This window comes from Pogonomyrmex barbatus, unplaced genomic scaffold, assembly GCF_055798465.1.
Source record: "Pogonomyrmex barbatus isolate J1 unplaced genomic scaffold, ASM5579846v1 scaffold6, whole genome shotgun sequence".
NCBI lineage: Eukaryota > Metazoa > Arthropoda > Insecta > Hymenoptera > Formicidae > Pogonomyrmex > Pogonomyrmex barbatus.
In genome coordinates this window covers 331,955-343,727 of record NW_028297160.1, presented here as the reverse complement: position 1 = coordinate 343,727, position 11,773 = coordinate 331,955, and the positions used below count along the sequence as shown (strand labels likewise).

Genomic DNA, 11,773 nt, shown 5'->3' with positions numbered 1-11,773 from the left:
TTGCAATTTAATAATTTAATATGTCGAAAATATATCCCTGAAGTTTTATAATAAAATGCGAAAAATCAACAAAAATACAACAGCTATAGACGGTTTTCTTATCGAGTGTCGAGTGATGCGCGGCGTATCTCTTTTTTTGAATATAATAGTCTTGAATAACTGGATTAAAAAAAAAGGTCAGTATATACTGACCTTTTTATACCTGTATATAATAATCGTATGTTATGTCTTTGTTATGTCTATTTTACAAAGCATAGTTCGTGTGATTTTGTGTAAATATAATCAGAAAAAACTTGTAAAGCAACATCCTGAAATACTTCAATAAATTTTAAGTAAATTAAGGAAAAATAGTAAAAATTAAAAAGTACAAACATATATATACGTAAAAGTACAATACAAGTACAATACAAGTACAATAAAATGAAAAATACATGCATTCAAAATGATAGTATTCATATTGCTTCTTAGAACTTACCTAGAAGATAATAGATTATGATGGCATAAATGCCACCTATACTCCAAAACGAACTATCAACAATTGTCAAACTCGCGAAACACGACATCATCGACCGCCAATCAGACGCGTGGAAAAGGGAAAATATGCTATTTCACTTGTTCTTTCGTTCTCTATCTTATTTACTCTCGTGCGTATTATAGAAAAAAATGTCAAGTGTAAAAGTTGTCAATTATACGCGTTTTTCGAACATAGAAAGATAGTTAATATTTTTAAAATGTCTGATACTATAAAATTATCTTTTTAAACTACTATCACATGCAATTTCATAACATAATTTTTTTTAAAGAATTAAAATTACTACACATGGGTTAGAGTAAAAAGATTCTTCAATGAAGATACAAAGATACATACCACTTAGATTCTATTTCTTTAAAATAAAAGATATTGTCAATTAGATTCTATTTTTTTAACTGAATATAATAATTTCTGGTAAATATGCAGTATAACGCCCTCCCATCTGATTTTTTTGTAATTTTGTAAATTTGTATATTTTCCCAGTGAAAACAACTTAGTCAAAGTGATGTTAATGTGTCATCAAATTGAAATTGAGAAATATATCAAAAAGAGTGATTAAAATGATGGCAAAATGATAGCTACATGATTGCAAAACGTCCCTTGATAGTGATTCTGACTGTCATTATGATGTCTGTTTGATATCTATTTGACTAAACAATTATTCTGTACAAGAATAAAGCTATTCATTTCTACTCATGTAGATTAACTTTAATCTCAATTTAATTTATTTTTTATCTTTTTTTTAATTCTTAGAACTAAAAAAAAAGAAAGTTAAACTAATATTAAAATTAATCTACATTAATGGAAATGTACATTAGTCTTAAATTTATTCCTGTAGAAGATGAATTTACTTTTTAGATATAAATGGATATAAATCGAGAAGGAATACACGCACGCACGCACACAATCAGTGATTTTATCGCTTATATAAGACGCAAATTAGTAAATTATTAGAAAAATCTTAATGAATCTTTTATATGAAAGCAATTTAAATTTTTTATGTGAGAATACTATAATTGCATTCTGTTAGTCTATATAAATTTTCAGTACTAGCAATTACTAACAGAATACAGTTATGATATTCTCACAAGAAGCTGTTTTGTGCCATTAAATGTAATCTGTGTAGATTTTTTTATATTTCTTTCTTTTAAAGTTCTCTCATTTTTATTTTTAACGCAATCCTTTGAAATTAGATATAGATCATATTTTACGTACGCTATATATATTTACTGCACATATTAGCTACACATATTTATCTGACATTGAGTTCACTATTGTAAGTGATTGAAGTTAAATTATGTTAAGTATTTATAGTGAAATTGTTGCTCAATTTATTATTAATTATTATAGGCTGTGTTTCCAATATTCAATGCAAATACTAAAAATCTATATATATATATGTATATATACTAATAAACTACTTTATATTATATATACTATAGATTTTTAGTATTCGCATTGAATATTGAAACACAACCTGTAATAATCTAGTTTATAATAAATTAAATGACAATGTCGTATTTATTGAAAAACACCGGTTAACTAATTTAACTTTAATTACTTACAATAGATTGCGGGCCTATGGAGTCAAATAAATATGCGATAAGCAAATACGAATAAATACTACAATACTTACTTTTGTCGCGAGCGTCAAATAGGAACACACGGAGTGTTCAAAACCCTTCTTGGTTCCCTTCCATTAAAGGGGGAGGGATGTCGCGAGCGCCAAGAACATAATCGCACCTACCGCTGATGAAGCGGATTGCGGCAAGCGGATAATACACTATCTGACTATTACTCTTGTTAATTGATAGCGATTGCTAAACTACAATCGTGCATTTATTTTGCAACTACTCTACGTAAAATAATTGCTAATCGGGTTGCGCGGCTCTTACGCGGAAAGCCGCCACGCGATCCAGAAATATACCGCGAACGCTGACGAGTATTTCGATTACGCTGCAAGGATCGACCGCCTGGAACAGGATAAAAATGGGAGACCGGTGCTAGGAGCGGGAATATAGCTCGCTAATATTTTGTCTGACCGTCACGTCCCAATTAAAGACAAACTGTATCATTTAATAAATTTTATTGTAAAAGCAAATAAAGTATCAGTGCTTCTGAACTCCCTGGTCGATCCTCCGAAATGACCCGCACAACAAAACTGGTGGCAGCGGTGGGATCATTTCGCAGCAGCAGCACCCAGTCATCTGGAAAAGGCAAACGACCAAAATTCAAGGAGAAGGCCGAAAAGACAGCTCACATTCCTGCGATGAGAGAGAGAGAGAGCCAGTAGAGCGACAACGCCAAGTATATCAGTGACACCGGAGAAGCCGCGACCTACCATAACAGCCAGCGCTACGTCACCAACATGCGAATTGCGATCGTAACGTAAATTATAGAAAATTAAGGCGAGTGAAATAGATATTAAGAGAAGCGATTTGATCGATGTCGGATGAGAAAGTTAATCAAACTCCCTTCGAAAGAAACACGTCGTGACTACACAGCGAATCAGCCAGCCGAGTACTCAATCCGAGCCCCCCGAGCCTCGAGCAAACGGAAAATTCATGCGATCCGCGCGATAGCGTGCGCCATGATTTAAATAATTATTATCCCGACGATAGTCTAGCGAGTCAACCAGAATTACATCCGAATATTGTAATTGAACGCGTGTTTTCGCTCAGCGTCATAGACAATACCTACTACCGAATAGTGAGAGACGCGACGACGCTCTACTACGACCAACAGACGCGAGATCTAACAATAGTGATGGCACAAACATAAGTAACCCTAATCGCGGAGAATTTTCGCTGAGAATTTTCGTCCTATGATAGTAGTGTGTTCGATCTAACCGAACATCGCCTCACGAAACACAAATCCAGCGGAAATAGCAAATCAGCCCTCGGTCACATCGTTAAAACCGATTGCGGAAGAGCAACAAATCATAAGCAGAGAATTGGAAAACGAAGTAAAAAAAAATGAGAACCACTTTAAGTCAGGCACATTGGAAACCCGATCCAACAGAAGCTTCGCACAACATGCAAGATGTAATGTTGGCCGAATTACTAGAAGGCATGCGAGCACTACAAGGCCGCATAAGCCAACTAGAAGTTGCCAATTACGATCGGAGTGCAGAAAATGACGAACCAGTAGAAATGACATACGGGCAACAAACAATGGACGACATCCGAAATTCGCGAGACCCCGAATACGTTTATGAAGCTAAAAGAAGCGCGCGATATGATCTTGGAGATGGATGGATTGTCACGGAATCAAGTCCAAAAATTTTTAAACTTGAGCACTTACGCGATGAGCGAAATAAATTCGGCCGACGAAAAATCATTATTAAAAGCGATTCTGTACACGAAGCTAACGGAAATGCACGATTTCCAAACGAGGGACGCACGTTCGCGCAATTGAAGCGAGAAATCGAGATGTGTTATTTGGCAAAGGGTAGTATCACGCACATTCAGCGAGAGTTTAATATGATTCACCAAAAACCCGGAGAAAGCGCGCAAGAATACGAACTCCGCATTGACAAACTAGCGATGGAACTTTATCAATCTATGGTAGAAAGGCGCGAGCACATCGCTGAGCAACGAAAGGCAATCCTAGATACGACTCAGGAATTAGCACTAGAAAATTTCCAACTAGGATTACGTGACGAAATACAAACAATAGTACGTTCCAGGAACTATACGAATTTAATAGTGATTCTAGGCGCGACAGCTGAAGAAAAATTAAAAGGTAGCCAACCTACCAAAGTTTACAATAACGAGAAAGCAAGAGACAAGAACAGAATAGAAACCGCAACCAAAAATTGGAGTGCCACATAGATGCAGTAGATTAGGCCGACGCGTGATTGCTGTTCAAGTCGATACATAAACAGATATCCGCTACCGCGAGCCAAAAGATCAGCGAACGTAAACAACATCGAGAAATACTGCTCGTATTGCAAAAAGACAGAACATAAGCGCGACAAGTGTTGGTCATTGAACGGGCGCCCGAAAAAAGAACAGCCGAGACGAACGAGACAGGATAACGGAAAAGGGCGACAAATAAATACCGTCGTAATAATGAAAAAGAATAAGCAGCGAAGGGGGAGCCTATCGTTCACAAGCAGCGGCGACGAAGAAGAAGAGAAACTGAGAACAAAGATAACGCGAGCGGTACGCGAGCATCAAGTGACACAGGTGACTACGCCTCACACAAATGCCACGTTAGATTTAATTACCCTGTCGATGCGAGAGACAAAAAAGAGAAAAACAAGCTTCCTCCTAGATACAGGCGCCATCCTGACATTAATAAAAGTAGGTATAAAAATCTAGGGAAACATACTAATGCGCGAGGAGCTCTGACCGGAGTTACGGCCACAAGATACACACACTCGGAAAGATAAGAGCAACGATAACGCTAGGAGAGATACGACATACTATGTATGTGGTGAGAGATGACTTCCCAATAAATTATGAGGGAATATTGGGACTAGATTTTTTTTAAATAAGCAGCAAGCAAAATGCGACCATGGAAAAAAAACAAGTCTGTATTGACAACGCAACCTTCAAACCCTCTATCCATACAAGAAAACCATATTAACGTCTCGCAGCAAAACCATAATCCAAGCAGTAACCGATCGAAATAGTATTGGAATAGTAAACGCAGTCGAAACTAAACCCGGAGTTTTCATAGGAAATTGTTTGGTCGTACCAGAAGAAAACGTGTGCCCAATAAGTGTAATAAATATCACGAGAGAATCCGTAAAGATAACAACGCTTCTCGTCACGGTGGACGAGATAAAGACAAGAGACGCCGCACATATACATACCATTGAGGCATTAAGTAACTACGCGAGCGTCGAACCTATTCAGGCTCGCAAAGAAAAATTGCACAGCAAATGTGAATCGAGCATTTAAATGATGAAGAAAAGAAGGCGTTACACCAGATTTGCGAAGATTTCTGTGATATCTTCCACCTAGAAAACGACTACTTATTGCACATTAACTCTGTAGCACACGAAATTAATACACGAACAGATAGCGCGCCGATGAATGTCCAACCGTATAAATTGCCGGAGAAGTACAAGGCAGAAGTATTAGGTGTACAAAAAAGTTCTGAGCTTTAGATTTCATACAACTAAAATAACAATTTAAATTTTATATATCTTTTCGCCCTTTTGCGGTTTTAAAGCGTTGACATTTGGCCTTCTAAAGAGCACATTCGATTTTCCATCCACTTCGCGTTTCATCTGAAGAAAAATGCTGCTGAAGCCACTGCAATGATTTGTGCTGCATATGAAGAGAACGCTGTAAGTCATACTACATGTAAAAGATGGTATCAAAAATTTCGCTAAGGAGATTTCAGTCTTGAAGATGAACCGCGTGCTGAACGCCCTCAAAAGATTGAGACGGACGACTTGCAAGCACTGCTGAATATAAACTCTGCGCAAACTGAAAAGGAGCTTGCAGAACAGCTTGGCGTTACGCAGCAAACCATTTCCGTACGTTTACATACGATGGGAAAGGTTTAGAAGGAAGGCAGATGGGTTCGCATGAATTGTCCGAAGACAACAAAAATCGTCGGCGTGACACTGCACTCACTTTGCTTTCAAAGTCCCGGAAAAAAGATTTTCTGCACAAAATCGTTACAGGCGATGAAAAGTGGATTCTTTATGATAACCCTAAACGTAGAAAATCATGGGTTGACACTGGTCAACTTTCGACATCGACGCCAAAGCCCAATATTCATGCCAAGAAGGTTTTGCTCTGTATCTGGTAGGATTGGAAAGGTGTGTTGTATTACGAGTTGTTACAACCGGGTGAAACAATCACGGCAGACCGCTACCAACAACAATTGACCAATTTGAGCGCATTAAAAGAAAATTTACTGGCCAAGGACGTCGTAAAGTGATCTTGTTTCATGACAATGTTCGACTACATGTTGCGAAAGCGACTCAAGACCATATCTTTGCGTTAGACTGGGAACTTCTCCCGCACGCGGCGTGCCCAGACATGGCGCCTTTCGATTACTACCTATTCTGGTCGCTGCAGCATCATTTGGCTGACACACATTTCGTGAGATTTGAAGAGATACGAAAATGCATTGATGACTTTATCGCTTCGAAGCGATGAGCTTCTATCGTCAAGGAATTCGCAAGCTACCCGAAAGATGGCAAAAGATTGTTGATGCAAACGGGGAATATTTCGCTGATTAATATTTTTTTGTTTGTTTTTGAATAAAGATTGAATTTTACAAAAAAAAGCTCAGAACTTTTTTGTACACCTAATATATAAAAATATAAAGAGTACAAATTTATTTAAAAAGTAAATATTAATTAATAATAGTATGCCATAGTTTTACTACTAAAAACACACACATATATTCTGAGTCAAAATTGGGAAAGGAAGTTTTAGTTCAAAATTCCATCTTCTTTCACTCTTTAGAAGTCAGATATATTATTTTGATTTCAAGTTGATAGGGGAAAATCTGTTTTTAAATAATATTTTAAAATGATCACTAGATTTTCCCGTTGAGAGATACGCAGATGGGATTGGTTGAGTGCGGAGTAGCTCGCCGGCGGGCCAGGTTTCAATCGTAGAAGCAAATAGTTGAGTTTTTTTGGTAACAATAAATAAAATTTATTATACAATAAATCGTACAATGTACAATTGAATAGCGCTGATGTTAAACGATGGTCTGTTCGCAAGTGTATCTATAGATATCTGTATGCCAACGCGTGTGTATTGCGCGGATATGCGCGGGCGCGTTATTCGATCACCAGATCGCGGTATCGGTTGAATCGGGATTTCGGCGATTACGGCGGCGATGTTTTTGCGTACTTAAGGCGGTCGCGAATCGTCGCGGACGTGGTTGCCTCGCAACGGCGATCATAAGTTACGTGGCCGTCAGTATTTACGCATCCGATTCGTTCATGGATCGTACTTTAGTGGATTCTTGGCGATCTATTATCGTGTGGATCGCGGCGCGTAAAAATGGCTAACTGGAATTAACAAGTGCAAGCCGATTGTTCGGGTACGCTTGAGAGTGGACTAGCGATCGGCCGGGAACACCCGGGCGGTGGTGGGAAACCCTCGCCACTGTTACGCGATACGCTGTTCTTGGAAGCTCACGGAGCGCGATCGAGAATACCCGAGCGGAGACGAGTTACTCTCACCTGCGGATGTGCGTTTCGTATACGGAGGTAAGCAGTTTAGCGGTTCGCAATTGCGTGCCGATTTACCCGGAGCAGGGAACACTCCAACTCGTGTTCTTCTCGCAGTTGCCGGAGATCGGTTTAGCGGTCGTGATATAGAGAACTTCTACGTTAACCGGGAATTACCTGCGGCGGGATACCCTCATTATGGTTTTACACTTAGCTTCTTTCTAGGAACGGAGCGCGGATCGGCTCGTAGAAGCGAGTCTCGATTCAAGGAAGCTCTGCCTCAGCACGGAGGAACAGCTTTTTATACCCTCCACCAGAGGTCGGCAAAACGCTGAAATTGGGCACGGCCGCGAGTGCCCGTCTATTGCACATCTCAGGAACGTATCTAATATTTTTTACACCTTGGGATAAAGTTTCGCATTTCACACTTACAAAAATAGCGTTGCACGTATATATGAACGATAGTGCATCTTAAATTACTTGTACTCGAATCTTTGTAATATTGTAATAAAATTTTTTTATAACAGTTTAGTTAAACCGTTTAAAGATGAAACATGCAAAAATATGTTGTAATATATAGGACTCAAAATGCATAAGTTCTTATAAATTCAACTTATATTTAGTTAATTTTTTTATTAATTAAATAAAGAAATGTGCCCTAGCATGTTTTGATTGTCCTAAGCATTCATTATAGGAAAATTTTAATTAAAATGCTTATTTTAATTAACATTTTTCTATTTTTAAATATTGTAAGTTGTCAAAATTTGTGCTTTAGCATATAATTCATTAAAAATTGTGTAATATAATTATTACATTTAAATATGTTTAAATATGTTTAACGAAAATTTAAATATAACAAAGAAATAAAACAATAATATAAACAATAACAATGTATTAAAATGTAAATTTATAATACAATCATAAAATTATGAATACATATATCACGTTTAACAGAAATTAGCGTTTGAAAATTATATTTTTAAATCCAGAAGAATAGTTCTTTTTCCGCGAAGAAAATTTTCAACAGTTTCAAAATAAACATCTGCTAAATATCGATCTGTTAAACGCTCAAAATAAAAGAAAAACAATAACTAAGCAACGGTATAATCAAATTTTGCTCTTGTCTAGAACAATCAGACACACTTGCGATCTTGTAATTTAACATTTGGATAATCAAAGTAATAATAATAAATATAATGAGTTTAGTATAATGAGTATAATGAGTATATTTGAGTATAATGAGTATATGGTTCTACATATTCATATGACAATTATTTTCTATTATGAAATTAAATAAATCGCGATTATGCGAACAGTTAACAGATTCACATTTGAATGTAATAATTCATTGTGCCAAAACAATAACTGATATATCGTATATAATATCGAAAAACTATGAATCAAATACTAATTAAATGTTATAAGAAATTGTTTATTTAATATTGTTGTAAGAAATGTTTATTTAAAATATAGATAGTTATTATTTTATGCTAATTCTGGGATTGAATTTGTGCGACACAATATCTTTTGACTCCTTGAACAACACGTTCAACGAACAGACGTTCCTGCTATCCCTTCTCTTTCCTTTATTACGCCTAGCGGCTTAACGCTAACCCTAGCGCGTTCAACTGTTGCCCGCACTGGACGCCCGCGAGCAGTGCCCACTTGCCGATCCCTGCCCTCCACGATTCGATATTTGGTCGGGTTCGGAACGGTTCGTGAGTGATAATAAAATCGTTCTAATTAGTCGATCGCTCTTTTTATCTCCGGCGGTCTTTGGCGATTAATTGCTCGATTAATTTCGGAGATTGCTCTTGCTGAGCCGGGATCTCCTCTTTCGCTCGGGTTTGCTCGATGCTGCTTGGTTGATTTCGGCAACGCTATGCCGAATGATTACCCGGCGGCTCGCAATTACTTTTGCGAGTTTAATTATTGAGCGATTAAAATGATGCGAAGCGTCTTTTGCCCAACGGATCGTCGGTCGGGCACCACTTGATGAATGGACGGCCGCGGAACGGTGCGTAACATGCACCGTTACAATTTTATAAACTAATAAATATCCTGTAACAAAATAGATAAATAAACATTACGACTCATAAAGATAGAAAAGTTTAATACAAAACAAATAAAAATGTTTCTTTTTCGTAAGTAAAAAATATTATTTATTAAAAATAAAAAAATGAATAATTTTTTAATTATGTTTTTATTGTTTTTTTATTTTTTATTGTTTTTTAAATTATATTTTAAAAATATATTTTTTATTTTTTTATTTTGATTATGTAGGTTATGTTTAACAGCTCTTTCCTTCACATTTTGGGAATAGTTAAATGATAACAATAATAACAACATATATATATATATATATATATATATATATATATATATATATATATATATAGATGTAACAAAAAGAATTTATTATTTGTAAATTTGATTAACTTTTTTCTTTGATTAACTTTTTTTTCTTGATTAACTTTTTTCTTTTTTATATCTATTTTCTAGAGCAATGATTCGATTAATTATCTGCAATGTAGATGGTATCGCTGTAGTATTCTGAATCGACTGGATTCCTTATGGCACAGGTATATCATTGCCAAATGTGTCAGATAGCACTGTATCGTTGCATTGTGATTCAAAAGTTGATGTCATTGCATGTTGATTCTTTCATATCTAATGTATCAATTAATGGCAATGGTTCTTTATCAAAATGAGCAGCTTCCACTTGCGGTCAAACATTAAATGTAACATTGCATCTACTTTCAATTTTGTCAGTCTTTTCTGAGAATAGAAAAGCGACTTTTCTTTCGATGGTTGTACAAAGCATGATGCATCGAAGTGTTGAGAATATATCTGAATATATCATATCTGAATACAAATAAAATTATATGTATTTGACTTTGTTATATTTGTGTTATAAGAAATAGAAAATCTTACCTTTTGTAATGTTAACGTTTTGTTTTTCGCATATTGCAAGCCACTTAGTTGCGATCGTAAAATCTTTTGGAAACAAAAGTATTTTAAGCTGTTCCCGTCAAGTAATTTTGTTTTTCGATAATAATTGCCACAACTTTTCACAAAACAGGACATTGCATATGTAATATCCACAATCAAAGAGGAAAACAACACTGAAAAGACACTCAATTATGCGTTTTCACTGAAATCACGTTTTTTTGGACATAAATATCAAGCATTAAGGGCCGTCATATTTAATTGAACCGTTTGGACAATCTAATTGGTCCCGATTGTGACGTCACACTTTGACTGCGCCGTGGATGAATACGGGATGAGCATATTCTTGTATTTATACCACGATATAAAAAATTTTTTATGATATATATATATATATATATATATCATAAAAAATTATATATATATATATGTGTATATATATGTGTGTGTGTGTGTGTGTGTGTGTGTGTGTGTGTGTGTGTGTGTGTGTGTGTGTGTGTGTGTATTTATATATATATATATATATATATATATTATATTATATACATATAATAAATATACATATAAGGGTGTCTCAAAAAAAATGGATCATATATAAGTAGAGCAGACTAAAACTGAATCGAAAAATCCTGTACTATTTCGCGATTTTCGTAATAGTTAACGAGTTATTAATTTATGATAAGATAGGACCCAGTGAGACATGCGTTGTTGCTAGGTACGCGTGGAGTTGTTGATTGCAAGTGGCATTGGCTACGCTTTCATCTACGTATGTTACGTGCGCCTAATGTGCTCCACGCGTGCCTAGCAACGGCGAATGCGTGTCTCACTGAGCGGTTTTATCTCACTGCGCGCTTGCAATTTGACTATTTTCATAAGTTAATAACTCATTAACTATTGTGAAAATTGCAAAATAGTACAGGACTTTTCGACTCAGTTTAGTCTCCTCTGCCTGCATATGACCGCTTGACCATTTTTTTGGGACACCCTCGCACGCACGCACGCACGCACGCACGCACGCACGCACGCACGCACGCACGCACGCACGCACGCACGCACGCACGCACGCACGCACGCACGCACGCACGCACGCACGCACGCACGCACGCACGCACGCACGCACGCACGCACGCACGCAC

General features: G+C 36.5%; 1 protein-coding gene and 1 long non-coding RNA gene across 3 annotated transcripts in view; both read right to left on the bottom strand.

Moving 5' to 3' along the window:
- Positions 1 to 2,601: 2,601 nt before the first annotated feature.
- Positions 2,602 to 4,208, bottom strand: LOC148935038 (uncharacterized). Its single transcript, XR_016140706.1, has 2 exons — positions 2,874 to 4,208; positions 2,602 to 2,739 (listed from the first exon to the last, which is right to left on the bottom strand). It is a non-coding gene; the product is annotated as an uncharacterized LOC148935038 (long non-coding RNA).
- A 2,931-nt stretch (positions 4,209 to 7,139) lies between these two features.
- LOC105428580 (uncharacterized) overlaps positions 7,140 to 11,773 on the bottom strand; it is a 16,510-nt gene continuing 11,876 nt past the window's right edge. For both annotated transcript variants that reach the window (XR_016140704.1, XR_016140703.1), the window contains 2 exons: positions 10,623 to 10,813; positions 7,140 to 10,553 (listed from right to left, as the gene is read on the bottom strand). The gene's annotated coding sequence lies outside the window, so the exon portion shown is untranslated. The remainder of the gene's footprint in view (positions 10,554 to 10,622; positions 10,814 to 11,773) is intronic.